At 35.5% G+C, this 24289-nt stretch overlaps 1 pseudogene; it reads left to right on the top strand.

The window, feature by feature from the left end:
• Window positions 1-22175: 22175 nt before the first annotated feature.
• On the top strand, window positions 22176-24037 carry LOC124974647 (sorting nexin-18-like; annotated as a pseudogene).
• Window positions 24038-24289: the final 252 nt, after the last annotated feature.

Raw genomic sequence — 24289 nt, 5'->3', positions numbered from 1 at the left:
TGGGAAGTTGAAAGGGAAGAAATGAGTTGGAGACATTCATCATCAGAAATATCCAAATCTACTATCTTCTTTCTCTGGGAGGTGCTCGTAGCACTTGAAAACATTAGTAAGAAATCAGTAACACAACTCAGGCTTGAGAATAAATAAGGCAATTGTTATTCTTATTATGATGCCTTAGCCCAGTTGGGTGGCTCTAACAAAATACTGTATATTTAGTAGCTTGTAAAACAACAGAAATTTATTTCACAATATTCTTGGAGACTGTGATGTCTGAGATCAAGATCTGACAGATTCAGTGTTTGATGGGTGTGTTTCCTGGTTCACAGGTGGCACATTCTAGCTCTGCTTTCATGGTGGAAGGGGGTAGTGAGGTCTCTGAGGTGTCCTTAATAAGGACATGGTCCCAATTGTGAGGATGTGCCCTTACAACATAATCACTTTCCAAAAGGCACCACCCAATTTCACTTTGGAAGTTAGAATTTCAACATATGAATATGAATTCAGAACATAGTAGTTGTGGATTTTCCAACCAGGAATACTGTGGGGGGCATTTCCGTGATTTGTTTTAGTATAATATCTGTTACAGAAAGATTTCTCCATTGAATAATACTCAAACCAAGGAATTTATAATGCCTATAACTTTTTCCCACATTTTAAACTGGTGAATTAGAATTGTACATAATGGTATCATTTGTTTTTACATATTTGTACACGTGCACAATATAATGATATAATTTGGCTAACATCATTCCCCAGTATTTCCCCATTCCTTTCCCTCCTCATCCCCACCCTGTCACTTACCTCTATTCTGCTGGTCTCCCTTTGATTTTCATGAGATCTACCCCATTTTCTTTTCCTTTCTTCCTCCTAGTTTCCACATATGAGAGAAGATGTTTACCCTTGACCTTCTGTGTTTGATTTATTTCACTTAAAATAATGGTCTCAAATTCCATCTATTTCCCTGCAAATGACATAATTTCATTCTTCTTTATGACTGAATAAAACTCCATTGTGTATATGTAACACATATTCTTTCTCCATTAATCTGTTGATGAATCCCTAGGCTGGCTCCATAATTTGACTAGTGCAAATTGTGCTGCTATAAATGTGAGTATGCATGTATCTCTATAGTACAGTTCTTTAGGATAAACATGGAGGAGTGGTATAGGTGGGCCAAATGGTAATTCCAATCCTAGTCTTTTGAGGAACGTCCATAATGATTTCCATAGTGGGTGTACTAATTTACAATCCCACCAGCATGTAAAAGTGTTCCTTTTCCTCTATATCCTCTTGAGCATTTATTATTATTTGCATTCTTGATGACTGCCATACTGTCTGTATGAGATGAAATTTTGATTTGCATTTCTCAAATATCTAATGATGTTGAACATTTTGTTCATATATATGTTGGCCATTTGCAGTTCTTTTGAGAACTATCTTTTAATTCATTTGCCTATTTACTAATGGGTATTTTTTGATATTAAGTGATTTTGAGTTCTTTATATATTGTAGACACTAATCCTGTCAGAAGAGCAGCTAGCAAGGACTTTATATCATTCCGTAGGTTCTCTCTTCACACTTGTTTCCTTTGCTGTGCAGTATATGACTTATAACTTGAGAGAATCTTCTTACTTCAGAGTAGTCATTACAAAATGTCATTGGTCATCTGAGGATATTGACATTTTATGTACAGATTCTCTACAAATTAATTCACTTACTTCTTATGCAAACATGCAAGGTGGATATATTATTTCCTTTGTAAATGAGAAGAGGCAAGTTTAGAGTAATCAAGTGTCTAGCTCTTGTCTAGTGAAGAGCTAGCATTCACATTTGTGTCAGTTTGACTCTGAAGTTTATGCTCTGTTTAATAAGACCATCAAATTGTAAGTCTAACCTGAAATGGACTTTCTTTGAGATGTTTTGACTGTCTGGTTTAATTATAGCTTCAAAGATCACTTGCACAGAATCACTTACACCTTAATAATGCTGGATAAATTGAGTCTCATGGCATTCTGCCTTCAATCTGTCCTCCTTTTATTAGGCTTTACTTGACTTTGCATTCTTACTTTTGATGTCACCAACCTGGCACACAAACCTAGGGCTCCATGTCCCAATTTCAGAGACCAGAAAAAAAAGAAGCTGCTCTTTCTGGACTCCTTTTAGTGAGCTTTAAATGTCTGTGAAAGGTAAGTGTATGGAATTTCAAAAGATAACTTAAGCAAAGGTATTTAAAAAATAAATGCATAAAGATTCCATAGGCTTGAAAACCATCTTCCCTACACCAAGAGCTAGAATGGACTTTCAAAAGGTATGGATGATAAGACAACATAAAAGCTTTCAATTTCTCTTTCTCAGTTCCCTAAGTCCCTGCCTGATCCCATTCCATACCCAAAATCTCTGGTACTATCATGCTAGTTCAGATCCCCACCTGTGCTGGTCCCAGTAACCAATGGGATTTCAAGTTGTTTGATGAGAGTAAGTTTATTTTTCCTACTTTAAGATCTATGAACACATAATACTCTCCACAGGATGTTGTTTTCTTGACCATTCAATGGTTACCTTGTTAGATTTTAGCTTAATTGTTGTTTCTAAAGAGTGGTTTTCTTCAATCATCCCATAAAAAGTAGACATTTGTCTATCTTCTCATCTCTTTTGCTCTCCACCACAGTGTTTATTATGAGTTAGTTTTTTTTTTTTATTTATTATCAATTTCATCCATGAACAAACTTTTCAGATTTCTTTCTCAGCATCTTCAGCACCATGGACAGTGCCACATGCCCAGTGGATCCTTATTAAACATTTGCTGAGATAACTACAGAGATCTTTTCATTTATATTAAGCAGACTATGTTACTCTGAAAGACAAGGAAAGAGTTCATGGATTGGTGAGTGAGCTCATCAAATTGGACACTTACTATATTGATGAGTTTTCCATTTCTAGTTAGGTTTCTCTTGTCATAAAACAAGTCAATTCCCAATGCTATTTAAAGCCAGTCATCATTTTATCTCTTTGTTTTCTGTTTATTTTCATTTATGACTTAAGGTATTATTTTAATGAACTTGAATCTTTAAGAACATATTTAATTTTAATATGAAAAATAAAATTGTAATGAATTTAGTATAGCTACTGAAATTTACATTTTGTAAAACAACAGAAATGCCTTCCAGAAGTGGGAAAGGAGTTGAAGATGGACAAGGGCAGCCTACATAACTTGGAATTTATTCTTTTGATAACACATTTTATACATTTTTTTCTATTGATTTACATCCCATTGCAACTGGTGCCATATAAAATCCTGAATTTTTAACACTTTGTAAGAAATTGTGTTATAAAAAATCATAACCAGATCTAGATTAGTCATTGAACATCAGTAAATGTTTGGGTTGGACTGAATGATTAATGTCCACCATCTTACTCCTGGAATCACTTTTCTTATGATCAATACTTTTGTGGATTCAAAGGGTTTTCAGATTCTGAATCAGCCTCTTACTAGGTGTGTGGTCTAGAGAAAGAAAAATCACTTAATCTGCTCTGTGCTTCTGATTCATCATCTGCAAGTCAGGAAAAATAATGGTACTGATGTTATTTGGGTTAAATTAAATAAACTATGAATATACTTAGTACAATGCCTATTTCCAATCAATTGTCTTAATTTCCTATATGAAGATAATGATGTATGTAACATATAAATATCTACTTGAGTCTAAATTTTCTAACAAGCAAATAAAACCTTAAAAAAATCCAGGACCAATTTTTCCATTATCTGTGATGTGTAATTAGGAAGGCAAAAATTGAAAATTTCACAAATGTTTGAATTAATACTAATTCTTAGTAAACATTTCTATGATCATACCCTTAAGGATTTAGAAAAATATTCTTATTCTTTTCATATGATGTATTGTTTGGGGGATTTGCAGAGAAACAATTGATCAATTTTTAAATGCATATAATTGACATGAGTCAAAACTTTCAAAATTGGTTATGGTCTCTTTTATATCATTAATGTCGAGTATCTTTTTAGTACAAATATTTGGAATTTTTGGACTATCCCTTCTCCCCACTGTAAATCCTAAGTCTGAAGGAGTGTATATTTGTAAGAACTGAATGAATTGCTGAGATCCTGTGAAGTCAAATTGATGCATTTATTTACACTTTAACAGTAATCAGAGACTGGAATATATGTGTCATTTCAGATAGTATCACACTGGGGTAGCTATACTACCTGGGGTATAAGAATCAGAGACTTGAATAACTACAAATAATTAAAAGATTTTTTTCAAGAGGATACTTGGTGATAGTAAAGCAAAACTAAACTGACTTGCCATGATTGCAGAAGAACCTCCAAAAAACTGAATTTGACTTAAAGGATGGCATGGTATCCAGTGGAGTCAGGCCTCCGGAAATCTTGGACATAAAACTTCTTTAGATTTGAAGACCACTGTGGGGAGTAAAATAAGTACTGAAAATGGGAATCTTTACTCCAAAGTCCCCCACTGCCATGATCTTGCTACTGACATTTCTGCTGTTCCTTCTAACCATCCTTCCTCTCCTTTAAACTATCACCTACTTTCTTCTCCTTCAATTCTGTCTTCTCCTGGCTTCTTTTTATACTTCCATTATTAATTCATAATTTTGGATCACTCACTACAGCCATCCTCAAATTTGTAACCTTTTGATGTCTCTTCTCCCTGTCAACTATTTCATTCCCTGGATTTTGAATTGAGTATAGAATGTGAACCTATTTTTTTTCTTTTCATTTTTTTATTTGGTGCCTGGGATCATGAACCAGGGCCTCGTGCATTCTAGATAAGTGCTCTCCCACTGAGCTACAATCCCATGCCCTGAATATAATTTTTTATCTCATGTAAAATTTTTCCTCAAAAAACTGTCTAAGCAAGTATGTAGTAGAAAGAGTTTAATGCTAGAACAACATTTGAATGTGGCAGTCAAAATGATTAACCAGTTTCAGACTCATGGTGAACATGGTACATATCTCTTTTTCCAATTAAATCTATGTGACCTCAATTTTTAGTGTATAGCCATAAGTGTTCTAGCATTACTTTAATGTCTAGCATTTATTAAATTGAAATGAATAATAAAAAAGTAAATGGAACAGGAAAGAAAAGAAAGGAATAAAAATATTCTAGAATAAGAGAAAGAATATTTACCCTGTCTTTTCTATATTTCCATATATTTTGATAAATAAATAGTCCTAATTAATAAAAAAAAATTCTTCTTGCAAAAAATTCTAACAAATGTGGAAGTAATTATAACATCACAAAACCATCATTTTTCAGTCCCTAGTAAAATAACTGATTCTAACATTATCAATAAATGAAACCATTAGTGGAAAGGATAATGGAAAACTTTGAAATGGAGAGGTCAGGTGTCAGCACTGATCAATCCTAACATGAAAACAGGGGAACAACAGGATTAACTATATTACCTTATGTGACAGGGTCTAAGTACATGGAGCTACCAGGAAGAAGTATTCTTAAAAAAAAAAAAAACAAAGAAAGAAAAAGAAAAGGAAAAAGTAAAGAAAGGAAGAAAGAAAAAAACCCTGAAAGTTAGCTTCTAAAGTTGGTGCTCAAATATAAAAAGTGCTGAATATGCAGGAACAATAAAAACAAGGAGAGAAAATGAATAATCCAGAAAGTGGCATATTCTAGAGGACAGTGAACATAGCTTATTTAAGCAATCAATGAATGGACACAAGAAACGTGAACTGGAACCATCAAGACCTGTGACCCACAATAACCACATGCAATGTGTAGACTTGAGTCCTGATTGAAACAAGTCAAATATCAAAAGGCATTTTTGATGAAAACGGGGGACATTTGATTACCAAATAGGAAATAGTGCCAAGGGGCATTTAATACGGAACAGGGATTATGCAATAACAACTTTATCATTATCAGTTGTGATGTGATATTGTGATTTGCAAAAAAAATTAGCCTGAGTTTTAGAGATAAATTCTGAAGTATGGAGAAATTAAATGAAATATGTCTTGAGTTTTGTTTAAATAGTTCAGAAAAAACAAAAATCAAGAGTATATTTGAAAAAAAATGACAAAATTTGATAATTGTTGAATTTAAGATATGAATATATGATGTTCTTTTGTACAGTTCTCTATACTTTTTAGTATGATAAACACTTTTTTAACATTTTAATATAAAAATAATTTAGGAAAGCCATAGGGCAAAAAAAGAAATCAATAACTTTACTAATCTGAACAACATTATTTCCAAAACAGAAAAAACACCATGCAAATTCCTGATCAAAATAACATACATAACCCTCCCTCACCACAATAAATGAAACACATTACCTTTTAAAATGTATAATTTGAAAAGAATATTCTGTTTTTTTCCCATAACCCCATGAAAATAAAAGCAGTATATTTCTTTGCAAAGGGAATAGTAAATATTTTAAAATTTGTCCATTTTCTACTCAATGCATTGGATACTCCAATATATATATTTAAAGCAGAATGAAAATAAGCTACAATTTCACTGTATGTACACTTTTGAAGGAAGCTGAAAGGAAACCACAGATAGTACAATGAGTACAGTAAAGGGATAACAGAATGGATGAAATAAGTTTTGGCTTATATTTTGATAAGGATTATAAAAACAAATTAAAATTGTAATACTTTAAATGAAGTAAGAGTAAAATTTTATGAGTATTTAAGAAGAAATATTATTTCTTTAGTGTCATGTCCCTCGCCCGCAAGAAAGCACGACACAGGAATCTTCCTTCAGCAATTTAATAAGGACCTTATTATTATAAAACCATGGTTTTTCTTCTTCTTCCTCTTGAGCCAAATTCATACACTTTTATACTCTTGCAATAGCCAATCTACTCCTGCCACTTGGCCTATGTTCATAGGTGCTCCCATTTGCAACAGTTGGCTCAACCAAATATGGGCTTGTTTACCTAGAAAGCACTTCAGGAAACCAGCGCCATCTTATCATGGTGGCGAGGCGGCTCACCACACTTTAGGTATATACATTAAAGTGTTCTTATATTATGTATTGAATTGACATCAATGTAAAATGCTTTCATAGCTAAGTATACAATTGCTTCCTGCATTTAACACTTAACTATCGCATAGGTAATTAAATCTCTATAATCGCACAAAACTCAACTCAAAAAGGATCAAGGTCCAAGGAATTAGACCAGAGATCCTGCACCAAATAGATGAAAATGTAGGCCCAAATCTTCATCATGTTGACTTAAGACCAGACATCCTTAACATGACTCCCAAAGCACAAAAAATAAAAGAAAGAAACAAAAGATGGGATGGATTCAAACTAAAAAGCTTTTTCTCAGCAAAGAAAACAATAATGTGAAGAGAGAGCCTAGAGAGTGGGAGAAAATATTTACCACATGCACATCAGATAGAGCACTAATCTCCAGAATTTATTAAGAACTCAAAAAACTTTACATCAATAATACAATGAACCCAATCAATAAATGGTCTAAAGAACTGAACAGACATTTCCCAGAGGAAGATATATAAGTGACCAACAGATACATTAAAAAATGTTCAACATCTCTAGTAATTAGATAAATGCAAATCAAAACTACCCTAATATTTCATCTCACTCCAATTAGAATGGGTATTATCAAGAACACAAGCAACCATAGGTGTTGGCAAGAATGTAAGGAAAAAACACACTCATGCATTGCTGATGGAGTTGCAAATTGGTGCAGCTACTCTGGAAAGCAGTATTGAGATTCCTCAGAAAACCTGATATGATCCTACCATTTGACCAAGCTATTCCATTCCCTGGGTCTGTACCCAAAGGACTTATAATCAGCAAACTACATTTATGCAGCCACATCGATATTTATAGCAGCTAAATTCACAATTACTAGACTGTGGAACCAACCTAGATGCCCTTCAATAAATGAGTGGATAAAGAAACTTTAGTATATATACACCATGGAATATTACTCAGTCATAAAGAAGGATAAATTTATGGCATTTGCAGGGAAATGGTTTGAGCTGGAGAATATCATGCTAAGTGAGATAAGCCAATCCCAAAAAACCAAAGGCAGAATGTTTTCTCTGATAGCTTGATAGGTGGATGCTGATATGTAATGGTGGAGGAAGGGCATAAGTGAGGAATGGAGGATCTTTGGATTGCATAGAGGGAAATGAGGGGAGGGGAAGGGTGGGGGAAGAAAAGACTGTGGAATGTGACAAATATCATTACAAATAAGATTACATGAATGGTGTGACTCTACACTGTGTACATCCAGAGAAATAAAAATTGTGTCCCATTTGTACACAATAAATCAAAATGCATTTTGATAATTTGTATAACTAAATAGAACAAACAATAAAAAATACTGAAAAAAATTAAAGAAGATCTCTATAATGAAGTATAAGTCCCTAGGTATTTACTTATATTGATATGTCCTTCTGTATTTATTATTTTAATTAATGTTATATCTATAAATACAGCACTTTCATTGTTTTGGACTTTCTTCCTTACCACGGCAGTCAATACAGTCAAAGATATTACTTGATTTATCTTCTCTATACTTCATAAATTTTACCCAAATACTCCATCATCATGTACAAGGCTCTCACATTTTCTCACTTGGTTCCTGCTGTAGTTACTTAGTAGTTATCTACACTAACAAAGACAGTAATAAAGAAAAGAAATAAATTTAATAGCAAAAATAATTAAGAAATTTAATAAAACCAAAAACTGTATTTTTGTCTACAAAGATCAATAAAAATGATGTAGACTGTTGAACAAAAAGAGAGAGAAGATATAAAATATCAATATTAAGGTGGAGGAGAGAGGAAAGCACTTCAGATTTTATAGACATTAAGAGGATAATATGAGAATGTTGTGAGCAATTATATGAAGGAAATTTGAAGACTAAGATGAAGTGAAAATAATTATTTAAAAGACATTAATTCTAAAATCTTAAAGAAGAACAAATGAATAATGGGATTATCCTTGCATTTAATAAGGAAATTGGAGTTTAAGTCTAAAAAATCTCTATAAAGAAAACTTCAGGCCCACATGACTTTCCTGGTAAATGCTACAAAACACTCAAGAAACAGATTTCTAATTCTCTAAATACTCTTCTGGAAAATCAAAAAGAAGACAATACTTTCTAACTCATTATATAAACCCATAATTATATTGATATAAACACCATAAAAAGACATTATAATGGGCTGGGGAGATAGCTCTGTTTGTAGAGTGCTTGCCTTGCAAGCACAAGGCCCTGGGTTTGATCCCCAGCACCACACACATACACACACACAAAGACATTATAAGAAAAGATGGGAGTATACCTTATGGGTGGAGCCATTCCTTAGCATGTGTGAGGCCCTGGCTGGATACCAAGCAGGGGATATAAGAAGAAACACATGCACTAATATCCTCATGAACACAGAAGCAAAAGTTGTATCTATTTTAACAAGACTATGGGAAATACGCTCCAGAAATATAATCTCAATTTACAATTTAAAAATCATTAAGTACAATTCGTCATACTAGAAGACTTAAAGAGAAAAATTTACAATTATTCTAAGTTGAAATGATATTTGACCAAGTGAAATAACTATTCATAATAAAAGTTCTCAGAATAATAGGAATAGGACCAAACTTCATTAGTTTGATGAAGAATTATGTGTGAAAATCCCTCAGTTAACAAAATATTTAATAGTGAATGATACCATGCTTTCCCATAAGATTGGAAATTCAGCAAGGATATCTTATCTGCTCTTACTAGATTTATTCAATATTGTACTAGAGATGTTATTGTACTAGAGGAATAAGGCAAGAAAAATAACAAACAACATCCAGATTGGAAAGAAATGAGTTAGGCTGTCTTTATTGTTGACAAGAACATTGTTAGAAATCTACAAAAAGAAGTAAATTTAGAAAGGCTGACAATGCAAGAGAAATATATAAAAATAATTGTATTTTACCGACAAAGGGAACTGAAAAAAAAAAACCATTTTTGTTAACAATGAAGATATAATATACTTAGAAACAAATTTGGAATAAGATATGCAAAACCTGCTCACTAATAATGACAAATATTGCCTTGAGAAATTAAGATTTTAATAAACGGAGATATATGTGATGCTTATGGACAATAAGAATAGATATATTTATGGTTTTGATTGTTTCCAAATTGATTCATATCTTCAACATAATTACAATCAAAAGTTCACCAGACATTTTTCTTTTAGAAATTGACAAACCAAAATTTAAGTGGAATTGCAAAGGAGCTAGAATAACAAAACAGCTTTTTAAAATACAAAGTTAATGAACTTATAATATCTGGGGACATATCATAAAACCACCTTTACCAAGAAGTGTGGTATTAATGTAGTGATTGATATACAGATCATCAGAAAAGAATGGAAAAAACAGAATTAGACTCTTTGTATATAAAGTCAACTCTTTTTGACAAAGGTGTCAAATCAATTCAATTAAGAAAGGATAATTTTTCAACAAGTGGATCTGAAAAATTGAGTTAAAAATATGTAAGTAAATCAATGAAACCTAACATCTCTTGTCACACATATGCAAAAAAATTAACTGGAAATGAACAAGAGAACTCAATGTGAGATATCTAGGATAAAACTGTGATGTTGCAAGTTGATTCTGGGTGTTGCTAGAATTTCTTAAATAGAATATGGAAAATTCAAACTACAAAAGAATCCTGTTAATAAATTTGATTTCTCAATTGAAATTTTTATAAAACACACAGAAACTTTGTTCTTTAAGAGATACTAATTAAAAATGGAAAAGAAAGTTACAAAGGAGAAGAAAATATTATAATATTTTTATCTGACAATAGACCTTCATTAGGATATATAAATCAGCAAAACTATACAATACCAAGTGAACACTCCAATTTGGAAATGGGAAAATGATGTGAACAGAAATCATCAAAAATATGAATTGCAAATAAACACATGAAAAGAAGGTCAATTACATTAGGATTCAGGAAATGACAAATTAAAACCATGATGAGATACTACTATACACCTTTATAAGAGGGTAAAATTAGAAGACTAATAGTACCAAGTGTTAGAAAGGTACAATCACTTTGGAAAGCACTTAGGTGGTTTTTAGAAATATTAAGTACATACCTGCAAAATAAGTAAACAGAAATGAAATAATGTGTTTATAGGAGACTTGTATACCAGTAACCACGACAACTTATAAAAATCCAAACAATGATTAACTGGTGAATAGATAAATATATTGTGATATACAATGGAATATTACTCAGAACGAAAAACTCAAAACAACATGAATGAATCTTGAAATAGATAAAATGAGGTAAAGAAGACAGATCTTTGAGTGCATAGAATATATGATTATATTTGTGTAATAATGAACTTTCCAAACGAATTCATAACATCAGAAAGCAAATCAGTGATTGCCTGGGGATAGTGGGGTGGTGGGTGGAATAGATTGAAAAAGGCATGTGGGAACTTTTTGAAGAGATAGATTTCTTCATTATCTCAATTGTGGTTATGGTTTTGTGGTTAAATTCATGTATCAAAACTAATCAAATTACATGCTTTAAAATGTGCAGTTTTATTATATTTAATAGTACCTCAATAACCTGTTAGGGAGAGAGAACCCTATATTTAAATATGAAAATATTCTGCTTAATATTTTTCAGTTTCAGTAAAATTTGTATAAGCCTCTAGAAAGCAACCTCATAAAAATAATGTTTAAAATTGAGAGAATATTACTCAAAGAGTGAATTGATTAATAAATCAATGGAGTAGGAAGAGAGAAAACACATAAGGATTTTACTTTATTTATTCAATATGTATATATTCCTGGATACAGTGATCAAAATAGAAGAAATCTTTTCCTTCATGTTTACACTATACAATTACTATAAACTTATTGTATAATTTGAACTAGCAAAAACTTACATTTATTTCTCAGTCATAAAAGTAATAAAAACTGCATTTAATAAATTATTTATATCGATAATCCTAGATTACACAGAAGATTTTAAAATGTCCTGTATTTTATTTTGTCCATGTCTTCCAAAATAAAACCTAAACCTGTTTTAGCTTGATATATCTTTCACAAATTGATTGTGCCCTCATGTGCTAGAATACATAGGACACATGAAGTCTGCATATTGCAGACTTCAGTGCCACGGCCAATCCAGACCTGTGGTCTGTATTTCTTACTCTGAAACACAGCCCAAGTAGCTAATGAGATGAGTAATGAAGCTTGATGTGCTGATGCATCATGTAAATAAAGCAGATGTTAACAAAAATCTTATCAAATTATACAAATGCAACATGGGTCACCAAGACCACATGTCAATATCCAGTTGAGTTCGCCATAAGGCATTGATTAAAATGAGTAAGAAACAAAATTGATCTCAATTAAGCCAAAAATGCTTTAGAATATCAAAATCTGAGCAAATGCAATCATATCACTTTTATATGTTTCATGTTATATAACTTTTTATCATGATTGAATCAAATACAGTTATAATATAATCAAAAAGTTTAATTTGTGTTTCTCAGAAAATGTTTTTATGCTATTGGTCTCCCAATCTTTAGAACAACCTACTCTTCCTCAAGAAAGATCCAAAGAGTGAATGAGAAAGTAAATCTATTCCAAGAAACTAGTAGACATCCAGTAGACAAAGTATTTCCCAGGACCCATGATGTGAGAAGGACATTCCGTGAATTAAGAGAGGTCACCCGTTCAAAAGAGTCGAATAAAAGAGTGAGGTTTCTACAGGTTGTGATCAGGAGACATTATGGCTAGCAGGAAGCAAACATGGGTACAAGGATTGGGTCTGGGAAAAAGAGTGGGGGAAAAGTGAAAAGGCAAGTGGGAAGTTACCGTGGTTGCATAGAGAAGATAGGACTATTTCCTCCACAGTTAGGAGGAAACTGAAGCAGGTGGCGATGGATAACTGAGAAGCAGAGAGGGTGAAAATTGGAATATTTAATTTTTCCTGTAACTGAAATTATAATTGGATCCATTAAATATTTTAACTGTATAAAACCATTTCTCTGTGGAGCCACTTCATGGTTTGCCTATTTCTGCTCTCCTTGCTGCTCACATCATTTCATGTCTTACCAATAGGTTAGATACCTACTCCAGTTAATACAACTGGGAGTGCCTGGTTCACAGTCTGTTACTTTTCACCCTCAACATTAAATGGAATTGGATCTTGGAAATTATCTAGTAATATGTCTTTATCTCACATAGAAAAAAACCAAGACCCAGGAAAATTAGACAATCTGCCCAAGATCTCATAGGCAGTGTCATTTTGAGGTCATGATTATTTCAAAGAATAGAAGAATGGTCATGAATTTAACCCATCTACCCTATCTTGAGTAATAGAACCACAGGATATAATTTGCAAAAGTGGACTTGTTCTACTAAATATTGCATTAACTTTATTATATCCAACATACACAACTACTTTGAAAACATCTTTTGACCAAATCTTTATTATTAAAAAGCCACAATGGAATATGCTTAATACTAGCTCTTTAACATTCTTTTAGTTTGGGGAGCAGTGTAATTTTTATTTATCTTTGGAAACAATGGAATGGTTATGAAAAGAACCAGAGGAAAGAGGGAAGTGTTCTAGATGAAATAAAAATAGTCTTGAGAAATATTTGACCCTATGTCCAAATAGCCATACTCTACAGGGTTGAAACTGAAAAATTCATAGTATTGCTGAATTGATAAATACTGTTTTCTGAAGCTTGATTTTAGAAAAGGTTGTCACTGACATCAAAATATAGGCTGTGCTTAAAATGTACATTTTTAAATTTTAGAGGAACAAAACCTATTCATTTTTAAAACAGAGTACTTACTGATTCAGCACAGGTGTGTAGGCAGTTTTATCTTCATCAATGGTAGTGACCATCAATGTAATCAGTTGGGGCCAAAAATCCACATTCTTGGTGGTTGGCCTCTGATCTTCCTGAGGAATGTCCTGTTTCTTATTCTGCTCACAAGGCACACAATATGCAAAAGAAAAGGTTAAATGGGATGACTTCAGTTAGATATCACTGTCAAATAGGGGGATCAGATAAAAATGTTATGAGAAACTCTTACCTCATCTGAGACAAAGCTAGTAAACTCAGGTTTCCTTTCTTCATTTGAATGGCATCTCACAGGATAAATTCAGAAAGGCCAGTCCCATATTTCTAATCACTCCTTTGTTTTGGTTTACCTTCCAGTGCTTTTTTATTTGGTTCTAGAATAAATGTTTCTTTTTCCTCTAACTACTGTAGTTTATGCTCATAGAAATTATTGAAGAAATTAACTCCTCAATGTGGCTTTTTTCACAAATAGAGATTGAACTTCATGTATGTAAAGTTGTGTGTGTGTGTATGTGTGTGTGTAACTTATCATGCATAAATGTTTTATCCAAAGTCATAGAATGTGCAGAATTCAAAACTGCCTGGTTACAAAATCATACTGAAAATTCTACAATGTATACCTATTACATGAACATCTGGAATTTCCCCAATATGCCCACAAATTTATCCAGTTAACTATAATTTGATAAATCTATCCTGTTCTTTTTTCCTATTCATTTAAATAATCTTTGAATGTTCAATTTACTCTACTTCCTGAATTCTTTAACTCTCACCTCTAGAAAGTAGAGCATGGCCTGGCATGATCAGAATTTACTTCAACCTATACACTTCCTTTCAACATACAGAAAAATTATTCTGGTTATTTATTTTGTTGGGTATTCTTACAGCATTTTTTCACATTTACTGTTAAAATTTGGTGAAAAATTTAGGCAGAAATAATTTCTACTCAAGTATGCAAATAAGTGGGAAGCATATGGCTTATATGACGATTTTTGCTAAATCATCTATAAGCCTATAGGTCTAAGACATCTGAAAACTTCAATTTGTGGCTAAGAAAACACAGACTCTGATGAAAATGGTATATTCAGTTTTGTATGGCCCAATCTATTGTCCTGTTTAATTGCCACGACTTTTGTCATGAGTAGATCAATCACCTATGTTGAATGACTATATATGTATATCTTCCAATGTCAGCTAAAACATATACCTGGGAAAATCTTCACCCTATTATTATTCTCACTTAAGTTAAAATATGGCCCCATAGTGCATTCACTTAAGACTACAGACCTGTAAACACAGATTAGAATGTACTTTTAGGGACACATTTCCCTAGGGCACTTCCAAAAACTATTTATTTTATGTTGAAAACAAATGATGTTAAAACTTGCAGAGCTAAATTAAAATGTTTAAAAAATAAGTTGTTGACATAAATTACTTCAAATGACCAAAATGCACTGTAAGAAATCTTCAGAATATTAAGAACTTTGCTTATATCTTATCCCTGAGAACCACTTGAAACTCCTTGGCAGGATTACTCCTTCAATTCCTGAGGTATGTCAGGTTCTATCAGTGTATCTTCAGGAAGAACAAGGCAGGTTTGTAAATACCCAGTTTGTCCAACTTTTAAGTTAGATTTTTTAAATCAAAATTTATCTTTATTTTGTGAACATAACTTTATTATTGCCACAGTGAGGTAATTATTGACTCATTATATTAAACCCAATATATCTCTCTCACTCACTTGCTCACTATCTCTCTCACTGTCTTCTCTTGCTCTCTCTCTCTGAAGCATTTAGAAATTTGGACAACCTGGTGAGTTGTGAAGGCTGTAAATAAAATTAGTTCGATGGCAACAGTGGGCTATATTAGGATATTAATCACCATGATGTGTCATGGCCAATCAACATGTCTTACATATTTTAAGTAATATGATTAAATAAAAAGAAATTATTATAAATGATATGTCTAACATCATACCACTTATCATCAAATGCAAAGACTGATATGGAAAAGGGTAGAGACAGCGTAATTGAATATGCATTAATTCTGAATCCCCTTAGGTGTCACATATTGTACTTCCATTGCTCTTTTCTATGACACCAGAGGATTATTAATGCTGCAATTTTTTTGCATTAAATTCCATATATATTGCATCAGAATAAACCAAACTGGATGCTGAATCATTAATTTTATACACAGCACACTCAGCAGCATAAATCATGCTTTCTCCACTTTAAGAGATTGCATGTTTAAAATCAGGTGTATTGTGATATTTACTGAGTTTCTTAAGAATTAAATTTTCTAAGCAACTTATTAATATAGCCTATAAACCTATTAGATATTTCACCTTATCATTGGAAAAATTAAGGTAATGCATGATAAGAAAACTTAGGAAAGCTAATAAGTATATTCATATTTACTGAAATTCCTCTGTATTAATATTTATCATAAAAAGAATATGTAGCCATTATAGACTCTTTAATTACAACAAAATTTTATAACATGTTCATAAAATATAGCTTATTAGATCAATTGAAGTTAAGGTGATTATTATAATAGTGGCTAAAATTATTTTATTGAAATTATTATTAAAATTATTTTATTATGTTAAGAGATTTGAAAGAAAGTCTGTGAGGGTGCAATGGGGAGATAATTTTTTGAAGCAGAATGTTGCTAGTGTCTAGAATCAGCTGAAGAAGGCTTCCAATGGTTGTTCACAAAGGATAGTTTACTACTGAAAAGTATATGCAGACAAGGTGATAAGATGTACACTACACTTTCATGACACCAAATATGAAAATATAAGCATATCCCATCAAGAGAAGATCAATATAGAGAACCATGACATGCAGAAAAAAAGGAATGAAGTAACAGATGACATCTTCATCTTAATGGGTCTTAATGCAATACTAAGAAAATTGATATAAAATATTTCTATGGAATTTTACAGATTTGTTCAATGAGCAAATAATTTTGAAATACCTCATCTCAGGAGTTGATTGGCAAATGGTCAAGGGGAGAGAAATGCAAAGATGCATAATTTAAATGCAAAGCACATGCCAGTTGTGTATTTGAAGAATTACTAGGAAGATGTATAAAAACAGCCTTTGAAAAAGTGTTTCTCTAACATTAGTTCAATTGGATGCTAGTATTTCTTTCTCTCTTCCATATAAACACACACACATACACACACACACACACACACACACACACGAACACATACATAGTCCATGCTCATATAACTTAAGAAAACATTTGCTTAAATGAAGTTAGTTATTTCCAGACTTCCTGAAGCCTTCAATATGCTAACATGCATTGCATTTCTCTATTTGCTTTGTATAATCATTCCTGGTAAAACCTGTTAACACAGATTGCTAGTCTCCATCCCACTCCCAGATTTCTTGATTCAGAATGATGAAGTCTGATCATCTGCATGTATAATGACTTTCAAGTAATGCCCATGCTGCTGGTCCAGGAATGGATTCAAGAATTATTTCTCAAAGAGCTAATATTAGAACATTATTTCTCAAATGTATATGAATTTGGTAATATCCTCCACTCTTACCTATTCCTCTCTTTATCTTGCAAAACTTTCCACAAAATAAGTTCCTTCATTTTCTCCCTGCCCGCCCATTATGGATTACCATCCACATACCAGAGAAAGTATTCCTCTGAAAATACTTTGGAAAATGAAAGACAGAAAAAAATCTTGGGTCAAATGTTAAAGGAACTTGTGTCATATCAAACAGGCTTCATTTTAACCAAACTTGATAGGGACCATTAAACATGGGAGTACTTGGGTACATTTGTGATTTATATGACATGGCAGTAGCAGAAGTTTAATTGAAGGGAAGGGAAACATTTTTAAAAGAGTTAATAATTTTTTTCGAAGCTATTGTGAATGGGGTAGTTTTCCTAATTTCTCTTTCTGAAGATTCATCGCTTATGTAGAAAAATGCCTTAGATTTATGTGCATTGATCTTATATCCCGCTACTTTACTGAATTCACTAATGAGATCTAAAAGTTTTCTGGTGGAATTTCCTGGTTCCTCTAAGTATACAATCATATCATCAGCAAATAGGGATAGTTTGAGTTCTTCTTTTCCTATTCGTATCCCTTTAATTTCTTTGCTCTGGCTAGAGTTTCAAGGATGATATTGAAAAGAAGTGGTGAAAGAGGGCATCCCTGCCTTGTTCCAGTTTTTAGGGGGAATGCTTTCAGTTTTTCACCATTTAGAATGATATTAGCCATGGGCTTAGCATAGATGGCCTTTACAATGTTAAGGAATGTTCCCACTATCCCTATTTTTTCTAGTGTTTTGAGCATGAAGGGGTGCTGTATTTTATCAAATGCTTTCTCTGCATCTATTGAAATAATCATGTGATTCTTTACTTTAAGTCTATTGATATGGTGAATTACATTTATTGATTTCCTGATGTTGAACCAACCTTGCATCCCTGGTATGAAACCCACTTGATCATGGTGCACTATCTTTTTAATATGTTTTTGTATGCGATTTGCTAAAATTTTGTTTAGAATTTTTGCGTCAATGTTCATTGAGGATATTGATCTGAAATTTTCTTTCCTCGATGTGTCTCTGTCTGGTTTAGGTATCAGGGTAATATTGGCTTCATAGAATGAGTTTGGGAGGGTTCCCTCCTCTTCTATTTCATGGAATACTTTGAGAAGTATTGGAATGAACTCTTCTTTAAAGGTTTTGTAGAACTCGGCTGAGAACCCATCTGGTCCTGGATTTTTCTTTGTTGGTAGGCTTTTGATGACTTCTTCTATTTCATTACTTGAAATTGGTCTATTTAAATTGTGTATGTCCTCCTCGTTCAGTTTAGGCAATTCATATGTCTCTAGAAACCTGTTGATGTCTTCGAAATTTTCTATTTTGTTTGAGTATAGATTTTCAAAATAGCTTCTAAGAACACAAAAGAAAGAAAATAAAGAAAACCGTAGAAGATGGAAAGATCTCCCATATTCTTGGATAGGAAGAATTAATATTGTCAAAATGGCCATACTACCAAAAGTTCTATACAGATTCTATGCAATTCCAATTAAAATCCCAATCATGTACCTTACAGAAATAGAGCAAGAAATTATGAAATACATCTGGAAGAATAAAAAACCCAGAATAGCTAAAGCAATCCTTGGCAGAAAGAGTGAAGCAGGGGGTATCGCAATACCAGATCTTCAACTCTACTACAAAGCAATAGTAACAAAAACAGCATGGTATTGGTACCAAAATAGAAAGGTGGATCAATGGTACAGAATAGAGGACACGGATACAAACCCAAATAAATACAATTTTCTCATAGTAGACAAAGGGGCCAAAAATATGCAATGGAGAAAAGATAACCTCTTGAACAAATGGTGCTGGGAGAATTGGAAATCCATATGCAACAGAATGAAACTAAACCCATATCTCTCACCATGCACGAAACTAAACTCAAAATGGATTAAGGATCTCGGAATCAGACCAGAGACCTTGCATCTTATAGAAGAAAAAGTAGGTCCAGAGCTTCAACATGTCGGCTTAGGACTAGACTTCCTCAACAGGACCCCCATAGCACAAGAAATAAAAGCAAGAATTAATAACTGGGATAGATTCAAACTAAAAAGCTTTCTCTCAGCAAAGGAAACTATCAGCAATGTGAAGAAAGAGCCCACAGAGTGGGAGAAAATCTTTGCCAATCATACTTCAGATAGAGTGCTAATCTCCAGAATCTATAAAGAACTCAAAAAACTTTACACCAAGAATACAAATAACCCAATCGACAAATGGGCTAAGGAAATGAATAGACACTTCACAGAAGAAGATCTACAAGTAATCAACAAACATATGGAAAAATGTTCACCATCTCTAGTAATAAGAGAAATGCAAATCAAAACTACACTAAGATTCCATCTCACCCCAATTAGAATGACGATTATCAAGAATACAAGCAACATCAGGTGTTGGCGAGGATGTGGGGAGAAAGGTACACTCATACATTGCTGGTGGGGCTGCAAATTAGTGCAGCCACTCTGGAAAGCAGTATGGAGATGCCTCAGAAAGCTTGGAATGGAACCACCATTTGACCCAGTTATCCCACTCCTTGGCCTATACCCAAAGGACTTAAAATCAGCATATTACACAGACACAGCCACATCAATGTTCATAGCTGCTCAGTTCACAATAGCCAGATTGTGGAACCAACCTAGATGTCCTTCAATTGACGAATGGATAAAGAAAATGTGGTATATATATACAATGGAATATTACTCAGCCATAAAGAATGATAAAATTATGGCATTTGCACGCAAATGGATGAAACTGGAGAATATCGTGTTAAGTGAGATAAGCCAATCTCAAAAAACCAAAGAACGAATGATATCGCTAATAAGTGGATGATGACACATAATGGGGGGTGGGGGGGGGTTAGTGTTAGGGTTAGAGTTAGGGTTAGGGAGAGGGGCAGGAATGGAGGAAGGAAGGACTGTATAGAGGGAAAAGAGGGGTGGGAGGGGTGGGGAGGAAGGGAAAAAAATAACAGAATGAATCAAACAACATTACCCTATGTAAATTTATGATTACACAAATGGTATGCCTTTACGCCATGTACAAATAGAGAAACAACATGTATCCCATTTGTTTACAATAAAAAAAAATGTTCTGGGAAAAAAAAAAGAGTTAATAAATAAAATTGGAAGAACAAGTTGACTTGTTGATAAGAAAAAGAGAGAAATGAAGGAATCAAGTGGAGCTATCCAAAAGGTAATTAGGTAACCAAGTCTGAAGTTTCAAAAACATTCTGAACTGTAGAAAGAATTCCAAGAGTAATGCATGATACAGCTGAAATAATGGAGTAAAAAAGATTACTCAAAAGAGGGAGAAGAACACAGGCATGGAAAAAATCTTAGGAAAAATCTAAAAAAGGGCAAAATTTTATAAAAGAGATGAATAAGTAATGGAGAAAGTCTTCTGTTGAGATAGAAGGGAACATGACTCAAGAGTATAGGTAGGAGGATTAACTTGAAGAGTAAATGAAGAAGCTGGCTTCTTCTCTGAGTCAGATGACAGAGCCATACAGGCAAATATTGTTGATGGTCAGGAAGAACAGCTAGGACCTCCATCTGAGAGAAGAGGTGCTAAGACCTGGTTCTGGAGGTGTAGCACCTGACAGTAATAAGAGTTAGTCTTGATTTGGACTTATAGTGGCCCTCCTAGGTATCTTGCCAGCTCTAGTGAACTTACAATGATACTACTCTGGACCATCATGGATTTTCTTGAGTACTGGATCCAGAAACCAAGGAACAGAATGTTGGGGTTGCTATGGTAGTGCACAATAAAAGCAGAAATGGGTGATGAGGTGAAGGGAGGAAGATAGGAATTGGAAAGAAGATGGAGAAACAGATTCAGAGGTGAGTAAGGCATGAGAAGGGTATAAAGGGCAGGTGGGCAGGTGATCTAGTGGTTGTAGTCAGCAGATCAGGTGGGTAGATGGTTGTAGTCAGTAGGTCATTTGTGTTTAGGCATTCAATCCATGAGTGGGAGGCAAGGAGAGGTTAGATGAAGGACTGTAGAGTTAGATCTAGGAGAGCAGAGGGAAGTGACCCTCGAATTAAGGTCAATCTATAATGTCTCTGAACAGGATTTACAGAATGTGTGTGTGTGTGTGTGTGTGTGTGTGTGTGTGTGTGTGTGTGTGTTTAGGTGACTACTGCCATGTGCATAATGAGATGGCTTTAGAAAGGAACGATGAAAGGTCCTAACAACAAGGTTTATTGATGCAAACAATTTGAAAAGTCAGCATAGCATGGATACAAGGGAAATACAATGAGGTAATAGCTGAACCTGAACATTTAGAAATAAATGAAATAAACTTTAAAATATAATAAAATATAGCAAGATAAATCAATATTAAACCATGAACTATACAGCTCTGTATGTAATGTGTTTTGTAACTTCCTCGGACCCTGAGTTGGTGGTTTACCTCCTCATACTTCTGAGATAAAGAAATCTTAGCCCTAGAATTTCATAGGTTAGAGAAAAAGAAATTTGTCACTGCTTTAAGAGGCAAACAGGTTGGCCCCGCCCCGGCCGGCGGCGGCCCTGCGGGGTAGTTGGGGCTACTAGCCGAACGACGATGAGGGCGCGACCTGCGGGCAGGGGAGGCGGGTTGCGCGCTGCCTTCAGGGCTCTAGAACTTGCACCAGGGCGTGGGTAGAACCTCAAGCCTCTAGGGGAGGGCCCAGACTCGGGGAGCCAGTATCCCGACTTCCCACCACGGCGCCAGGAACATGCCGCTGCGCGCCTGGGCGCTGTAAGACTTCAGGTCGGAGAACCCCGGCGAGATCTCGCTGCGGAAGCACTGGGTGCTGAGCCTGTGCAGCGAGCAGGACATCAAGGGCTGGCTCGAGGGGGTCAACAGCCGCGGCGACTGCGGCATCTACCCATCCTCGTACGTGCAGGTGATCCGAGCCCCCGAGCCCAACCCAGCGGGAGACGGCGGCCCAGGCGCCCCTGCTCGTTATGCTAACGTGCTGCCCGGTGGTTTCCCTGCCCACTGCGCCAACCGCCTCCTTTAAGCCGCCGCCCGACGTCTTCCTGCCGCTGTTGCAGCCCCTGCAGGCGCCACTGCCCAACACCTTCCAGCCGCCCCGCGCGGGCTTTCCGTATGTCTGGGGCGCCCTGCATCCGTCGCCTCAGCAGCTCTACGGCAGCTACCAGGCCAGCCAGGGCAGTGACAATGACTGGGTCGACAAGTGGGACGACAGCTCCACGGTGGCCGATGAACCTGGTGCACTGGGCAGCGGTGCCTACCCGGACCTTGACGCCTCGTTGGCGGCGGGCGGCGCTGTGGCTGGCTGCTACCACTTGTCCACGCGCTCCAACTTGTCGCTGGGCTCCCACTGTGGATCGGTACCTCCGCAGTATCACCCGTCTGGGGCCAAGAGCTCGGCCACCGTGAGCCACAACCTCAACCGCTTCTCCACTTTTGTCAAATTGGGTGGGGAGGCCACTGTGTTGGGCGATGCGTCAGGCTCCGTGAAGGGTAGGGACAAACTATGCGTGGTGCTACGGCCCATATGACCCTGAGTGGCAGGAGAACCCCTACCCCTTCCAGTACACTATCGAGGACCCCACCAAGCAGACTAAGTTCAAAGGAATGAAGAGCTATATTTCCTACAAGAGCTATATTTCCTTCACGCAGGTGCCAGTGCACAGGCGCTACAAGCACTTCGACTGGCTGTATGCGCACCTGGCTGAGAAGTCCCGTAATGTCTGTGTCCCATTTGCCTGAGAAGCAGGCCACTGGCTGCTTGGAAGAGGACTTCAAGCGCAAGAAAGGCCTGATCTGGTGGATGTACCACATGGCCAGCCACCTAGTGCTGGCACAGTGTGACATCTTCCAGCACTTCTTGACCTGCCCCAGTAGCACAGATGAGAAGGCCTGGAAACAGGGCAAGAGGAAGGCTGAGAAGGACGAGATGGTGGGCACCAACTTCTTCATGACTCTGAGCACACCACCCGCACGCAGCCGCTCTTGACCTGCAGGAGGTGGAGAGCAAGATAGATGGCTTCAAGTGCTTCCCCAAGAAGATGGATGACAGCACACTGCAGCTCAACCACACTGCCAACAAGTTCCCACGCAAGCAGGTGACGGGCTTCAAGAAGGAGTATCAGAAGGTGGGCCAATCTTTCCGTGGCCTCAGTCAGGCCTTTGAGCTGGACCAGCAGCCTTTCTCAACAGGCCTAAATCAGGCCATTGCCTTCACTGGAGATGCCTATGACGCCATTTGCGAGCTCTTTGCCGAGCAGCCCAGGCAGGACCTGGACCCAGTCATGGACCTGTTAGTGCTGTATCAAGGGCACCTGGCCAACTTCCCAGATATCATCCACATTCAGAAAGGAGCTCTTACCTAAGTGAAGGAGAGTAGGGGACACATGGAAGAAGGGAAGATGGAGGTCCAAAAGGCTGATGGCATTCAGGATCGCTGGAACACTATTTCTTTTGCCACATTGGCTGAAATTGACCACTTCCATTCGAGTAAGAGACTTTAAATCAGAGATGCAGCATTTCTTACAACAACAAGAAATATTTTTCCAAAAAGTGACCCAGAAGTTGGAAGAAACTCTTCGCAAATATGATAGTGTTTAATGACTGGACATTGGATTGTGAACTTTTTCAGTTCAAGAATAAGTTCTGCAGCAGAATAAAAACTGCTCTCAAAGAGCTGTTGCCAACTATCAGTGGTGGTACAAGGATGGTTTTGTGTTCAACTGAAAGCCAGCTGAATATATAATTATGTAGGAGAGAAATCTTTAATATGGCTATATCATAGAAACAGTACCACACATTGTAACTAAATTATACTATGTATGCCTACACTACCATTGTAACTTTTGGAAT

The sequence above is a fragment of the Sciurus carolinensis genome, unplaced genomic scaffold (assembly GCF_902686445.1).
Source record: "Sciurus carolinensis unplaced genomic scaffold, mSciCar1.2, whole genome shotgun sequence".
Taxonomy (NCBI): Eukaryota; Metazoa; Chordata; class Mammalia; order Rodentia; family Sciuridae; genus Sciurus; species Sciurus carolinensis.
This window is presented reverse-complemented; position numbering and strand designations above follow the sequence as displayed.